Source organism: Brassica napus, unplaced genomic scaffold (assembly GCF_020379485.1).
Source record: "Brassica napus cultivar Da-Ae unplaced genomic scaffold, Da-Ae ScsIHWf_521;HRSCAF=783, whole genome shotgun sequence".
Classification (NCBI taxonomy): Eukaryota; Viridiplantae; Streptophyta; class Magnoliopsida; order Brassicales; family Brassicaceae; genus Brassica; species Brassica napus.
The window spans coordinates 60,623-73,247 of NW_026016590.1; positions in this window are offsets into that span (position 1 = coordinate 60,623).

The following is a 12,625-nucleotide window of genomic DNA, read 5'->3' on the forward strand; positions in this document are numbered from 1 at the left end:
GTTTGGGTGATTTTGGCAAACGTGGGCTGTCTGTTCAGTACCACAGGACGTCCGTGGGTGTCCGCCAGCACACACAGGACGTCCGTGGCTGTCTGTGGCTGTTCGTCAGCACACACATGATGTTCGTGGCTGTCCATGTGTGCCCGTGTGTGTCCGTCAGCACACACATGACGTCCATGGCTGTACATCAGTACACATATCAGGACGCTGGTCCTTGGACTCAGCATGCTGGCCCTTCCCGTGGACTGTTCGGGTGATTTTGGCCCACGTGGGCTGTCTGTTCAGTACACACAGTCCCGTGGGTGTCCGTCAGCACACACATGACGTCTGTGGCTGACCGTGTGTGTCCGTGTGTGTCCATGTGTGTCCGTCAGCACAAACAAGACGTCTGTGGCTGTCCATCAGTACAAATATCAGCACGTTGGTCCTTGGACTCAGCACGCTGACCCTTCCTGTGGACTGTTCGGGTGATTTTGGCCCACGTGGGCTGTCTGTTCAGTACACACAGTACGTCCGTGGGTGTCCGCCAGCAAACACAGGACGTCCGTGTGTGTCCGTGTGTGTCAGTCTGTGTCCGTCAGCACACACAGGACGTCTGTGGCTGTCCATCAGTACCTAATCAGCACGTTGGTCCATGGACTCAGCATGCTGGCCCTTCCCGTGGACTGTTTGGGTGATTTTGCCAACGTGGGCTGTCTGTTCAGTACACACAGGACGTCCGTGGGTGTCCGCCAGCTCACACAGGACGTCTGTGGCTGTCCGTGTGTGTACGTGTGTGTCCATCAGCACACACATGACGTCTGTGGCTGTCCATCAGTACCTAATCAGCACGTTGGTCCATGGACTCAGCATGCTGGCCCTTCCCGTGGACTGTTTGGGTGATTTTTCCAACGTGGGCTGTCTGTTCAGTACACACAGGACGTCCGTGGGTGTCCGCCAGCTCACACAGGACGTCTGTTGCTGTCCGTGTGTGTACGTGTGTGTCCATCAGCACACACAGGACGTCTGTGGCTGTCCATCAGTACACATATCAGCACGCTGGTCCTTGGACTCAGCACGCTGGTCCTTGGACTCAGCACGCTGGTCCTTGGACTCAGCACGCTGGTCCTTGGACTCAGCACGCCGGCCCTTCCCACGGACGTCCGTGGCTGTCTGTGGCTGTCCGTGGCTGTTCGTCAGCACACACAGGACGTCCGTGGCTGTTCGTGTGTGTCCGTGTGTGTCCGTCAGCACACACAGGACGTCCGTGGCTGTCCGTCAGTACACATATCAGCACGCTGGTCCGTGGACTCAGCACGCTGGCCCTTCCCGTGGACTGTTCGGGTGATTTGGCCCACGTAGGCTGTCTGTTCAGTACCCACAGGACGTCCGTTGGTGTCTGTCAGCACACACAGGACGTCTGTGGCTGTCCGTGTGTGTCCGTGTCTGTCCATCAGCACACACAGGACCTCTGTAGCTGTCCGTGTGTGTCCGTGTCTGTCCGTCAGCACACACAGGACGTTCGTGGCTGTCCGTGTGGGTGTGTCTGTCTGTCAGCAAACACAGGACGTCCGTGGCTGTCCATCAGTACACATATCAGTACGTTGGTCCTTGGACTCAGCACGCTGACCCTTCCCGTGGACTGTTCGGGTGATATTAGCCCACGTGGGCTGTCTGTTCAGTACACACAGGACGTCCGTGGGTGTCCGTCAGCACACACATGACGTCTGTGGCTGTCCGTGTGTGTCCGTGTGTGTCCGTGTGTGTCCATGTGTGTCCGTCAGCACACACAAGACGTCTGTGGCTGTCCATCAGTACAAATATCAGCACGTTGGTCCTTGGACTCAGCACGCTGACCCTTCCTGTGGACTGTTCGGGTGATTTTGGCCCACGTGGGCTGTCTGTTCAGTACACACAGTACGTCAGTGGGTGTCCGCCAGCAAACACAGGACGTCCGTGTATGTCCGTGTGTGTCAGTCTGTGTCCGTCAGCACACACAGGACGTATGTGGCTGTCCATCAGTACCTAATCAGCACGTTGGTCCATGGAATCAGCATGCTGGCCCTTCCCGTGGACTGTTTGGGTGATTTTGCCAACGTGGGCTGTCTGTTCAGTACACACAGGACGTCCGTGGGTGTCCGCCAGCTCACACAGGACGTCTGTGGCTGTCCGTGTGTGTACGTGTGTGGCCATCAGCACACACAGGACGTCTGTGGCTGTCCATCAGTACACATATCAGCACGCTGGTCCTTGGACTCAGCACGCTAGTCCTTGGACTCAGCACGCTGGTCCTTGGACTCAGCACGCTGGTCCTTGGACTCAGCACGCTGGTCCTTGGACTCAGCACGCCGGCCCTTCCCACGGACGTCCGTGGCTGTCTGTGGCTGTCCGTGGCTGTTCGTCAGCACACACAGGACGTCCGTGGCAGTTCGTGTGTGTCCGTGTGTGTCCGTCAGCACACACAGGACGTCTGTGGCTGTCCGTCAGTACACATATCAGCACGCTGGTCCGTGGACTCAGCACGCTGGCCCTTCCCGTGGACTGTTCGGGTGATTTTGGCCCACGTAGGCTGTCTGTTCAGTACCCACAGGACGTCCGTGGGTGTCTGTCAGCACACACAGGACGTCCGTGTGTGTCCGTCAGCACACACAGAACGTCTGTGGCTGTCCGTGTGTGTCCGTGTCTGTCCATCAGCACACACAGGACCTCTGTAGCTGTCCGTGTGTGTCCGTGTCTGTCCGTCAGCACACACAGGACGTCCGTGGCTGTCCGTGTGGGTCCGTGTCTGTCTGTCAGCAAACACAGGACGTCCGTGGCTGTCCATCAGTACACATATCAGTACGTTGGTCCTTGGACTCAGCACGCTGACCCTTCCCGTGGACTGTTCGGGTGATATTAGCCCACGTGGGCTGTCTGTTCAGTACACACAGGACGTCCGTGGGTGTCCGCCAGCACACACAGGACGTCCGTGGCTGTCCATGTGTGTCCTTATGTATCCGTTAGCATACACAGGACGTCCGTGGCTGTCCATCAGTACATATATGAGCACGTTGGTCCTTGGACTCAGCATGCTGGCCCTTCGTGTGGACTGTTCGGGTGATTTTGGCCCACGTGGGCTGTCTGTTCAGTTCACACAGGACGTCTGTGGGTGTCCCTCAGCACCCACAGGACGTCCGTGGCTGTCCGTGTGTGTCCGTGTGTGTCCGTCAGCACACACAGGATGTGCGTGGCTGTCCATCAGTACACATATCAGCACGCTGGTCCTAGGACTCAGCACGCCGGCCCTTCCCGTGGACTGTTTGGGTGATTTTGGCCACATGGGCTGTCTGTTCAGTACACACAGGACGTCCGTGGCTGTCTGTGATTGTCCGTGGCTGTCCGTCAGCACACACAGGACGTCCGTGGCTGTCCGTGTGTGTCCGTCAGCACACACATGACGTCTGTGGCTGTCCGTCAGTACACATATCAGCACGCTGGCCCTTCCCGTAGACTGTTCAGGTGATTTTGGCCCAAGTGGGCTGTCTGTTCAGTACCCACAGGACGTCCGTGGGTGTCTGTCAGCACACACAGGACTTCCGTGTGTGTCCGTCAGCACACACAGGACGTCCGTGTCTGTCCATCAGCACACACAGGACCTCCGTGGCTGTCCGTGTGTGTCCGTCAGCACACCCAGGACGTCTGTGGCTGTCCGTGTGTGTCTGTGTCTGTCCATCAGGACACACAAGACCTCTGTGGCTGTCCATCAGTACACATATCAGCACGCTGGTCCTTGGACTCAGCACGCTGGTCCTTGGACTCAGCACGCCGGCCCTTCCCGCGGACTGTTTGGGTCATTTTTGCCCACATGGACTGTCTGTTCAGTACACACAGGACGTCCGTTGTCATGTCCCTGATTCTAGATAGAGCCTTCGGGCACAGCCATGGTACGGGGAGACGTGCTAGTCAGGTCGTAAGACCTAAAGACAAGCGTATCATGGCTGGAATGGATGGTTAAGTGCATCAGTATGCTGAGACTTGACCAGAATCGGATGGAGACAAGGAAATAAGAGCTGGATGAGTTCTAAGGCAGCTGGACGATGATGGGAAGCAGCTCAGTCAGCTAGGACAAGCTTAGTGTAGCTCACACTAGCTTGGGTCAGCTCCAGTAGCTGGATCACTAGCTCCCTCAGCTGGGGAAGCTGGCACTCAGCTCAACTCAGCTGGGTGGAGTGTTATGGTCCGGGCCAGTGTTGCCGGTCCATGGGCGGTCAAGGGTCCGGCTGGGTGGTGGCTGAACCACTAAGGGCCTATGGGTCTTTATTGGGTCCGTGGGTCTTGGTGGATGTACTTGGGATGCAGATTGAGGCATTGGGCCTATTTCCAGACAGCCCACACGCCAAAGGGAGCAGTTGGACGGTTGATGGGCGAAAAGGTGGGAATTGGGCAGTTTGTGTCTTTTCCCTTCCAACCGGTTGCAACTGTCCGCCCAGGCAGTTATTGGCCGACCTTTCTCTATAAATACAGACACTTGGGTGTCGAAAATGGCATCAAATTCCTTAGGGAAAACTCTGCCAAAATCGTGACAGAAAGAAAGAGAGAAAGAGAGAAGAAGGCCGGCCAAACCGAGACTGTGGGTGGTGGTGATCGGACTCCGACCAGAAGTTGGTCTGTGGGAAGAGGAGAGCATTTGGTGATGGCAACCAGAGGCAAGGAGAAGGATCTGGAGAAGGGCTTGAGCACTCCTGAGCGCACGCCCAAGGTGAGTGGGATGGACCGAACCATCCTACCATGGCCGCGGTGGAATTCCGTGTAGGCTGTGGTCGGATTGGTTGGACCAGACCCATCTCTTCCTTTTCCCTTACTATTCTACTTCATCTCTTCTATGTTCTGAATGTGTTGGATGATTCAGACACGTTCTGACTGAGCCATGGTCTTGGTCGGTACCCAGAAACCCTCCATGGCCTTGGTTGGGCTGGTGTGTTGAGATCTCATAGTTCCTGAAGGGATTATTGGGATCCGACCATGGATTGTTCTTAGTGATGATTTATCATGAATTATCATGGTTTCTAATTGGATTTATCAGTCCGATTTGATGGTGGTCAGTTATGGCCGGTTTAGTGGAATTTGGCCGAGTTCTAGGTGAAGGAGGCCGGTTCTGTCTAATCTGATTGTGGATTCTTCTTAGTTGGGAATTATCAGTAATTGTCATGAATTTTATTTAGTTTTTGGAGATGTATTAAAAATGGCCAGAAATGGGATTTAGCCTTGGTCGTTTGTGGTTCAGTGTGATTGATGGGTTAGATCACATTGGATCAGTCTGGCCGTGTGTTAAATGGTTGTTTGGGATGTCTTAGTTGATGTCCTGAGTATGGCCGAGTGCTTTGTTGACTGATCGGTTAGCTTAGAGAACTTAGTTTAAGGGAACCAAACCATGCAATGTTAGATGAGCTTACTAGGGTATCGGTTTGTTATGTACTTATGTTGTTGTGTTGTGTGTGTGTTGTGGTTTCAGGATCGGACCAGGACCGTGGCAAGGCCAAGGAACCGTGAGGACTTAGCTGTGGATGGATGTGTGGGTTATGGGATAGTATTGTATTATGACTTATGACTTAGCCTATTGTGCAACTGACTGATTGTATGGATCACATGTTTATATTTATACAATGAATGTTTTCTCTTGTCTATCTGGTCGTGCATTGATTGAATGAACCTCAAGATTTCGAAAATGACTTAGTGAATATGGAACTTTAAAACTGATGGAACTTAGAAACATGGTTTAGGTAAGGCACGGACCTAGTGGGACCTAAGGGTCAGGTTCGGGTCTTACAAGTTGGTATCAGAGCGGAGTTGATTCTAGGATTTGTTTGGGTTTGGGTTAGTCACCACACATCCGGCTGGTTCTCATGGTAAGGTCTGGTCGTTTTGCTTAGCCTTAGGGATTGTTGTGATTTATTTTGTTATATCATGTGAGCTGACATGATTGTTTACATGTGTTGAATCCCAAGGGTGGAAAAAGCAAGTCCAGATCTCGGAAGGGTAAGGATGGAGCTGGGGCATCCGGTCCAGTGGGTGCAGATGATGTGAATCTGGCCGCAACATTGCCAATCCAAGCGGATGGGGTTAATGTTGGGACTGGATTGCCTTCGGTTCAGCTCAACCCTACTGAGGTTCGTGTGGATGGAGCTGAGTTCCAGCTGGAACATGAGCCAGAACGAGCTGATGGAGCTAATGGAGCTGATGGGAATGGACGGCAGCAACAGGATGGGCTGGAAGGTGAAGGCGAATCTTCACAGACTGGCCGTCTTGGTGACCGTAATGGGGCTGCGGACGGCAGGGCAGCTGGTCCGGTGAACCAGGCTGCGGAACCATCCATGCATGAGGTTCTGGAGGTCATGAGAGCTATGAGTACTCAAATGTTGGCTTTGACTCAGGCGTTTACACCTTTGGGTCAGGACATACCGACTCATACTGCTATTCCTATAAGGAACCAGCAGGCTGGCCGAGCAGCAGCAGCTCCGGTAGCTGGTGGAGCAGCTCCGGTTCATGGGGAACAGGAAGCTGAGGTGATTGAGATTGACCCCCCAGCTAGGGCGACCAGGAAGGTGGATTACTTGAAGGTGCTGGAGCACATCACTCGTATGGGCACTAAACACTTTGCTGGAAGTGTTGACCCTCTTGAGGCGGATGAGTGGAGGAGCAGGTTGGCTCGTAACTTCAGCTCAAGCCGCTGCCCAGAGGACTACCAGAAGGACATTGCGGTTCACTTCTTGGAGGGAGATGCCCACAACTGGTGGTTGGCTCTTGACAAGCGCACCAATGGTACCATAGAGCGCTTTGAGGACTTTGAGGTTGAGTTCAACCACAAGTACTTCCCAGCTGAGGCATGGGACCGTTTGGAAGCTAAGTTCCTGGACTTGGTTCAGGGACGCAGGACGGTACGTGAGTACGAAGAAGAGTTCAACCGACTCAGGCGCTATGTGGGTAAGGAGTTGGAGGACGAGGCAGTTCAGGTTCGCCGGTTCATCAGAGGCCTTAGGGCTGAACTCCGGACCTATTGCTCAGTCCGTACCTTCTCCACTGTGTCTGAGCTGGTTGAGAGGATGGCCTTGCTTGAGGTCAACCTTGCGGATGAGCATAAGCAGAAGGTCAAAAGTGTGGTGGTGGCTTCAAGCCAGAGTGGTGACCGGAAGAGGAAAAGGGACCAGGCTGAAGAGGGTAAAACCTCAAGTGGTAGGCCTGTGTGTCCCAAGTGTGGCCGACACCATGGAGGTGAATGTTGGAGAGCAATGGGAGCTTGTCTTCGATGTGGTAAGATGGATCACTCAGCTCGGGACTGTCCTAGACAGGAGCAAGGAGCTGGTGGTGATACCAGGACTTGCCACTACTGTGGAAAGAAGGGACATCTCCGTAAGGATTGTCCCAAGTTAGCAGCCGGGTCGAGCAAGGGCCGTGGTGAGGGCAACAAGCCAGACCAGAACCGCGGTCAGACCTCTGCACCCCGCGTCTATGAGCTGTCCAAGGATGAGGACAAGGCTGGACCATTCCTCGCGATCACTGGTAATGTGTCTGATCTTATTCTTTCCAATTCAGTAGAATTGCATGGTATGGAACCTAGGACGGTTAGATACTTAGTTTGGGTCATGTGTAGGGACCCTAAGTATTGGTGGTGTGGAAACACATGTACTTTTCGATACTGGAGCTACACATAGTTTTGTGAGTCCAGGGATGCTCGGAAAGGGGTTGTTCCAGTTGGGAACGGGGGATTGTCCTGGGGTAGTGAATGCGGCCGGTGGGCAAGTGATGCATTCGCTAGGGGTGATTCAGGACGTCCCAGTAATGATCCAGGACAGGGTCATGCCTGTGGATCTTGTGGTAGTCCACCTAAAGAATCACGAGGTGATCTTGGGTATGGACTGGCTTGGAAAGTATCGGGCCACTCTTGACTGTCACCGGGGGCGTGTGCTTTTTGAGAGTGGGTGTGGGGCTCCGATCAGGTTCCAAGGTATACGTCCGATCTCTGGATGCTTGGTGGTGTCAGCTATCCATGTTGAGAGGATGCTGAGGAAGGGTTGTGAGGCTTATCTGGCCACAATCGCCACTAAGGAGGTCGTAGGGGGTGGTGACCCGGAGGGAATACCGCTGGTTGGTGAGTTCCAGGATGTGTTTAGGGCGCTACAGGGCATTCCCCCTGATAGGTTGGATCCATTCATAATAGAACTCGAACCAGGGACGGCCCCATTATCCAAAAGTCCCTACAGAATGGCTCCTGCCGAGATGGCCGAGCTTAAGAAGCAACTTGAAGAGTTGCTGGATAAGGGTTTCATACGGCCTAGTGTGTCACCCTGGGGAGCACCAGTCCTCTTTGTGAAGAAGAAGGATGGTAGCTTCAGATTGTGTATTGACTATCGAGGGTTAAACCGGGTGACTGTGAAGAACAAGTACCCATTGCCTCGGATAGATGAGTTGTTGGATCAGCTCAAGGGTGCAAAATGGTTTTCTAAAATCGATTTGGCTTCAGGGTATCATCAGATTCCCATTGAACCAAATGATGTAAGGAAGACAGCCTTCCGAACCAGGTATGGCCACTATGAGTTTGTGGTCATGCCATTTGGATTAACCAATGCACCAGCAGCTTTCATGAAGATGATGAACAGCATATTCAGGGATTTCCTGGATGAGTTTGTAATCATCTTCATTGATGATATCTTGGTCTACTCCAAGACCAAAGAGGATCATGAGAGACATCTAAGAGCAGTGTTGGGACGATTGAGGGAACAACAGCTCTATGCCAAATTGAGCAAGTGCAGTTTTTGGCAAAGAAGTGTTGGGTTCCTGGGTCACATTGTATCCGACCAAGGTGTCTCCGTGGACCCGGAAAAGATTAAGGCCATACAAGAATGGCCTAGACCTAAGAGTGCAACTGAAGTCAGGAGCTTTCTAGGTCTGGCCGGTTATTACAGGAAGTTTGTCAAGGGGTTTGCCAGCTTGGCTCAACCTATGACACAACTGACTGGGAAAGACGTGAGGTTTGTATGGTCTGAGAAATGTGAGGAATGTTTCTCTGCACTTAAGCACATGTTGACAAGTGCACCGGTATTGGTGTTGCCAGAGGCAGACCAACCATATGTGGTTTACACAGACGCCTCCATAACCGGATTAGGATGTGTATTAACCCAACATGGGAAGGTCATCGCTTATGCCTCTAGGCAGTTGAGGAAGCATGAGGGGAACTATCCAACCCACGACCTTGAGATGGCCGCAGTGGTGTTCGCCCTCAAGATATGGCGATCATACTTGTATGGTGCCAAGGTTCAGATTTTGACCGACCACAAGAGTCTCAAGTATATATTCACTCAACCTGAGTTGAATTTGAGGCAAAGGAGATGGATGGAGTTCGTGGCCGATTATGATCTGGATATTGCTTACCATCCAGGTAAAGCAAACCTAGTGGCCGATGCCTTAAGCCGTAGGAGAGCTGAGGTATCAGCCGAGAGGGAAGCAGAGGTGCTGGAAGGGATGGTTAGGACATTGCATTTAAACACACTGGCCAGCGAGGACGAGCCGTTGGGTTTAGAAGCAGTGAACCAGGCTGATCTCCTTACCAGGATCAGGCAAGCACAAAGCTTGGATGAGAACCTCCAGAAGGTTGCTCTGAATGATAAAACCGAGTACCAGGTTGCGAGTGATGGTACGATTTTGGTCCATGGGAGGATCAGTGTTCCGAATGTAAGGGAACTAAAGGAAGAGATTATGAGTCAGTCTCATAAGTCTAAGTTCTCTGTGCACCCGGGACTGAACAAGATGTACAAGGATATCAAGAGGTACTATCATTGGATCCGTATGAAGACGGATGTGGCCGAGTGGGTGGCTAAGTGTCCTACTTGCCAACTCGTCAAGGCTGAGCACCAAGTACCCAGTGGATTACTCCAGAATCTACCTATTCCAGAATGGAAGTGGGATCACATCACCATGGACTTTGTGTCAGGTTTTCCCATGACCAGGAATAGAAAGGATTCGGTTTGGGTAGTGGTGGATCGTCTGACCAAGTCAGCTCTGTTCATACCAATCAAGAAGACTGATGGTGTGGAGCCCTTGGTACAGATTTACATGGATCAGGTGGTACGCCTGCATGGTGTACCAGCCAGTATTGTGTCGGATAGGGACCCTCGGTTCACTTCTTATTTCTGGAAGGCTTTCCAAAAGGCCTTGGGAACAAGAGTGCACATGAGCACAGCCTATCACCCCCAAACGGATGGTCAGTCTGAAAGAACCATCCAGACGTTGGAAGACATGTTAAGGGCTTGTGTCTTGGACTGGGGAAATTCCTGGGAAAGACACTTGCCATTGGTAGAGTTTGCTTACAACAACAGCTTCCATACCAGTATTGGGATGTCGCCCTACGAAGCTTTGTACGGACGGCCCTGCAGGACACCATTATGCTGGACCCAAGTGGGGGAGCGCAGCATGATAGGACCTGAGATAGTGGAGGAGACCACGGAGAAGATTAAGTTCATCCGTGACAAGATGAAGGAGGCACAGGACCGTCACAAGTCTTATGCGGATAAGAGAAGGAAACATGTTGAGTTTGAGGTGGACGACATGGTCTACCTCAAGATGATTACTTTCAGAGGTCGGAAAAGGGTTTCTGGCCGAGGGAAGTTGGATCCAAGGTACTTGGGTCCATTCCGGATCATTGAGAGAGTTGGTTCGGTGGCTTACAAGCTTAACCTACCAACTGAGATGGAAGCATTTCATAATGTATTCCATGTGTCTCAATTGAGAAAATGTCTTTCAGATCAAGACATTGTGATACCGGAAATTCCATCTGATCTAGGCACGAACCTCACCTTGGAGACAAGGCCGGTTCGGATTGTAGACAGGATGGAAAAAGCAATGAGGAACAAGACCATTCAAATGGTCAAAGTCGTGTGGGAATGCAGTGGGCAAGAACAAGTCACTTGGGAAACCGAGATGAGAATGAAAGCTGACTATCCAGAGTGGTATGGTCAGTTTATGATGGAGACAAGTCTAGACTTGGATTCGAGGACGAATCCATCTCAAGTGGGGGAGACTTGTCATGTCCCTGATTCTAGATAGAGCCTTCGGGCACAGCCATGGTACGGGGAGACGTGCTAGTCAGGTCGTAAGACCTAAAGACAAGCGTATCATGGCTGGAATGGATGGTTAAGTGCATCAGTATGCTGAGACTTGACCAGAATCGGATGGAGACAAGGAAATAAGAGCTGGATGAGTTCTAAGGCAGCTGGACGATGATGGGAAGCAGCTCAGTCAGCTAGGACAAGCTTAGTGTAGCTCACACTAGCTTGGGTCAGCTCCAGTAGCTGGATCACTAGCTCCCTCAGCTGGGGAAGCTGGCACTCAGCTCAACTCAGCTGGGTGGAGTGTTATGGTCCGGGCCAGTGTTGCCGGTCCATGGGCGGTCAAGGGTCCGGCTGGGTGGTGGCTGAACCACTAAGGGCCTATGGGTCTTTATTGGGTCCGTGGGTCTTGGTGGATGTACTTGGGATGCAGATTGAGGCATTGGGCCTATTTCCAGACAGCCCACACGCCAAAGGGAGCAGTTGGACGGTTGATGGGCGAAAAGGTGGGAATTGGGCAGTTTGTGTCTTTTCCCTTCCAACCGGTTGCAACTGTCCGCCCAGGCAGTTATTGGCCGACCTTTCTCTATAAATACAGACACTTGGGTGTCGAAAATGGCATCAAATTCCTTAGGGAAAACTCTGCCAAAATCGTGACAGAAAGAAAGAGAGAAAGAGAGAAGAAGGCCGGCCAAACCGAGACTGTGGGTGGTGGTGATCGGACTCCGACCAGAAGTTGGTCTGTGGGAAGAGGAGAGCATTTGGTGATGGCAACCAGAGGCAAGGAGAAGGATCTGGAGAAGGGCTTGAGCACTCCTGAGCGCACGCCCAAGGTGAGTGGGATGGACCGAACCATCCTACCATGGCCGCGGTGGAATTCCGTGTAGGCTGTGGTCGGATTGGTTGGACCAGACCCATCTCTTCCTTTTCCCTTACTATTCTACTTCATCTCTTCTATGTTCTGAATGTGTTGGATGATTCAGACACGTTCTGACTGAGCCATGGTCTTGGTCGGTACCCAGAAACCCTCCATGGCCTTGGTTGGGCTGGTGTGTTGAGATCTCATAGTTCCTGAAGGGATTATTGGGATCCGACCATGGATTGTTCTTAGTGATGATTTATCATGAATTATCATGGTTTCTAATTGGATTTATCAGTCCGATTTGATGGTGGTCAGTTATGGCCGGTTTAGTGGAATTTGGCCGAGTTCTAGGTGAAGGAGGCCGGTTCTGTCTAATCTGATTGTGGATTCTTCTTAGTTGGGAATTATCAGTAATTGTCATGAATTTTATTTAGTTTTTGGAGATGTATTAAAAATGGCCAGAAATGGGATTTAGCCTTGGTCGTTTGTGGTTCAGTGTGATTGATGGTTAGATCACATTGGATCAGTCTGGCCGTGTGTTAAATGGTTGTTTGGGATGTCTTAGTTGATGTCCTGAGTATGGCCGAGTGCTTTGTTGACTGATCGTTAGCTTAGAGAACTTAGTTTAAGGGAACCAAACCATGCATGTTTAGATAGCTACTAGGGTATCGGTTTTTTATGTACTTATGTTGTTGTGTTGTGTGTA